This window comes from Neomonachus schauinslandi, chromosome X, assembly GCF_002201575.2.
Source record: "Neomonachus schauinslandi chromosome X, ASM220157v2, whole genome shotgun sequence".
Classification (NCBI taxonomy): Eukaryota; Metazoa; Chordata; class Mammalia; order Carnivora; family Phocidae; genus Neomonachus; species Neomonachus schauinslandi.
The window spans coordinates 22,221,006-22,224,463 of record NC_058419.1 but is presented as its reverse complement, the minus strand read 5'-3'; the positions used below and the strand labels follow the sequence as shown (position 1 = coordinate 22,224,463).

Below are 3,458 nucleotides of genomic sequence, written 5' to 3'. Positions count from 1 at the left end.
GAAAAGTTCCAACCAACTGTCTTGATATGTAGTCAGATAGAACTCCAATGCAAAAGCAATCCTTAAAATTATTCTAAGTGGTTTACTAGAAACTTTTATCCATTCAATTAGATATATACATAATCAGAATCTACAATATTTCCCAACTGTCAGACTCTCTGTCCAGGGAAAGGCCCTTACCTTCCTATTTGCTCCCAGAGATAGCCTGCCCAGATTCTCAGTGTCTTGAGTCTTTGCCATGGCACAAGGTTCTTAGTATTTCTGATAATTTCCCTCTAAGAACTATCTCCATCCTTAATGTAAATGTAGCAATTTTGCTAGTGTCTTCTATTAGCAAATTTTATCTATATCCATCTATAACTTTATATGTCTCCATATGTTGCTGCTAAAAGAAATCTTTCTAATTTATAACATTATCATACAGAAATATATAGCCATTAAGAGTATTTTTACATCATTCTTTTTTTTCACATCATTCTTAAATGAAGGTGGAGTTATTACAAATGTTATACACATAAAGAATGGAGTCTTCAATGAATAAGGGTTGTCTCTCAAATCTCTAACATAAAAATTTTAAACTTTTAAAGAGATTTAAAACAGTTACTGAAAGCTGAAAGTCAGGGCAAATCCCTGCTCTGTCACTTGATAAGGGGAAAAAACTCTCAAATAAGTCCACTCCCCTTTCAATACACTCGAGCACCTCATCTGGCTGTCTGACTCCAAAATGAGCCTTGATTTGTCCTCTGGCAGCTCTGTAGTGACTGATGACAGCAAGTACAGTCTAGTTTCCAGGGTTCCTGGATTCCCTTGAAAGCCATCCAGAAGGAAGCCACCTATGGGCTGCTTGGCAATCTCCCGTGCTGACCTCAGCCCCTCCTCCATCACCTCTCCATCTCCAATCACTCCAATGTTGGTACTTTTCTGAAGGACCTCTGATTCTTCCTGTAGCTGTAGATGATTACCCAGGAATAGAAGCAATTGATCAACAGGCTTTCTGGCTCTTTTAGTGGAAGTTGCTTGCACAGTGCCTCTCCAAGAGACACTGGAATCAGTCTGGCTGAAGGGCCTGCTGAATTGCCATGAACTTGGAAGCAGCCATCTCCACTTATCCCCCAATACCCCACACAGACACAGACTTGTTTTTTACATAACCAGTTGGCAGGGGCTGATGGGATCATGCAGGGAACAGTACAAGAGCGATTCTAGCATGCCTATAAACTTTCCAATTCCTTCCTTATATTGTGCCAAGGCTTCATGTTGTTCTGCCAGTGAGGACAGTATAAGGTGAGCCATGGCAGGAACTTCATGGAGACTATGCAGTGTCTGATGGGTCAGGTGTGGGGCAGAGCTGGTCTTTGTGTACAGAAGGCAGGTTGGAATGTCCATGGTGTGGTCCCCTGTTTTGCCCAGGTTTTTTTATTTTTCCTAGGCAACAGCCATTAACTAACTACCTTGGTAAGACTCAGCTTCATTCTAAGATATTCTTCTAGGTCCTGCACACCTCCCAACTTGTTTTGTCCTTCAGACCGCTCAAACTCCTCATAGTTCTCTAAGCTCACATCTTCATGGAATGTGGGGCTCACACATTGCCCCTATGATCAGTTGGCCCAGGGCACACGTCTTCATTTGACCACATGATCTATGTGTAACTTGTCTCTTGAGAGCCCATGCAATTACCTGTTACAAGCCAAAAGTTTGCCTAGATGCTTTTGTCTAGTCGTACAGATCCACTGTGGTCTGTCTTTCAGGCTCATTAATAGTTTAACCACATACTAACTGTAGCCCTATCACTTGGAGAGATTCATTCACCATGTATTCACTTGGACAGAGCCTTGGCCAGGCAATTGGAAGATTGGGTTTCAATTCTGCTCAGCTGTGACACCTGGGCAACTCACTTAACCTCTCCATGCCTATTTCCTCCTGAACAAACAAGGACAGGCATGGTGGGTAGGACTACATGAATTTCCAAGATCCTATCTAGCTGTAATGTTGGAGGAACAAAAAGTTTTAGATTACAGTCATAGCCTTCTTGTATCCTTGTTTACTGATCACTACTGGCCTGGTGATAAATGCAGTGGTGCCAAGAATCAGGCAACGGTAGAGATATTTAAGAACCTAGAAAGAGGTGTGGCCTGTGAGTTTTGAAGTGGTTGGTGAATTGGCATCAGCGGATCCTGAGGCTGGAAAGACCTTCCTGGATCTTCTCTGATTCTGAGTTTTTCTGCTCTCACCAAAGGAGTGACATTCGTGTTGATGGTGTGACAGGTGATTTTTATTTTCTTTGGGCTTTTCTATATTTGTCAGGTTTTCTGTAAGAATACATACACACATACATTTTGTAAAACCAACCAACAGAACCAAAAAAAAAATGCCTTTGTTTTTGTAGGAGTGTGGGATATATTTGTTTTACATTCTTAGGCTGTATTTTGCTATTCGTTCATTTCAGTGGGCATTACTGAATATTGTTTTTAATTATTATGTGGTTACTATATTCTTATGTGTTAAGTATCTATATGTTTTTCTTTTATCAATGGTTTAGGAATGTCCAGGACATTCCTATAATCTCTCCTCCATGAATAGCAAGGGGAGTTATGAAAGAGTTTCTGCTCTCAAGGATCTGCTTGCTTTGAAATATATTGGATTAGACTTGTTCATATGTTTATATTCCTGTTCAATGCCAAATCCACTGTTGGAGGAGTATTAATATCTCAGAATCCATATAAAATTTATGAGTTTTATTTATGTTCAAAACACTGAATATTCTGCTCAGCATTGTTCATTTTTCTGGGTCTTTTTCTTATTAACACATTTGAAAAAAAATTTTTTTCCTTTAATGTAAGTCTATTGAAGTCAATAACCAATAAACATTTTTAATTAAAAAATAAAAAATAGAAAAACAAAACAGTTACTGAATCTGGACATGCTTTATTCTTATGGAAGGACAAGTTAATACTACTTCTTCTATCAACCTCAAGTATTTTTTATTCATTTCTTTTCCTATCATTCCTTCCCTCCTATCTCCTCAGACTAAAAGTGTAAGACTGCCAGTTCTTCAGTATATTTATAATCATGAGAAAATGATAGCAGAAAATGGGCCACAGTAACTCCTTGGAAGATTACCAAAAATCCAGGACTTGCCTCCAAGGCATGTTTTGAAAGACATGAAAATTCTAAATTAGTAACCCCTTTTATAATAATTTACAATACTCAATAAAAAATGCTACGCAGGACTTATTATCACCATTGTATGGGTGCAGGTAGACTAAGAACTTGAAGAGGTTGCATAATATAGTTCTATCTCATCTCAAAAGCAGGTGTCCTTTTTCTGTCATACCTTACTGCCTCTAATCTCTTGCCCTTTCACAGCACTCTGCATTTCCCATTTTTGGTAAAGCCAACTTCCAGGAGCTCAGCTTACTTTCTCTGAGCTCCCATAACAATGCCTTAGGTACCTCCTA

The 3,458-nt window shown here is 39.0% G+C and overlaps 1 pseudogene; it reads right to left on the bottom strand.

Annotated features, from left to right (window-relative positions):
* Positions 1-600: 600 nt before the first annotated feature.
* Positions 601-1,490, bottom strand: LOC110576086 (annotated as a pseudogene).
* Between the last annotated feature and the right edge of the window lie 1,968 nt (positions 1,491-3,458).